This window comes from Poecilia latipinna, unplaced genomic scaffold (genome assembly GCF_001443285.1).
Source record: "Poecilia latipinna isolate Pla-1442-1.1 unplaced genomic scaffold, P_latipinna-1.0 Scaffold567, whole genome shotgun sequence".
Taxonomy (NCBI): domain Eukaryota; kingdom Metazoa; phylum Chordata; class Actinopteri; order Cyprinodontiformes; family Poeciliidae; genus Poecilia; species Poecilia latipinna.
The window spans coordinates 270,752-271,050 of NW_015113183.1; the positions used below are offsets into that span (position 1 = coordinate 270,752).

Here is a 299-nt window from a genome sequence, read left to right on the forward strand (position 1 = left end):
CAGTGCAAAGAGCCTGAGGTTCTGTAGTGTAGTGGTTATCACGTTTGCTTCACATGCAAAAGGTCTCTGGTTCGAAACCAGACAGAAACAGATTTTACATGTTTTATTCATCACAGGTGTTTACTAAAGGTCAACAAGGGTTCTGTGGTGTCATGGTCTACATTCTGAATCCAGGCATCTGAGTGCAAACCTCAGTTGAAATTTTCATGCCTTGCATCTCGCATCATCAACTTTGGAACCTCAAACTGAAACAGAACAGAGAAGTTCAGTTCCTGTAGTGTAGTGGTTATCACGTTTGC

The 299-nt window shown here is 42.1% G+C and overlaps 1 non-coding gene across 1 annotated transcript; it reads left to right on the forward strand.

Annotated features, from left to right (window-relative positions):
- Positions 1-17: 17 nt before the first annotated feature.
- On the forward strand, positions 18-90 carry trnav-cac (transfer RNA valine (anticodon CAC)). The gene has a single exon. It is a non-coding gene; the product is annotated as a tRNA-Val (tRNA).
- Positions 91-299: the final 209 nt, after the last annotated feature.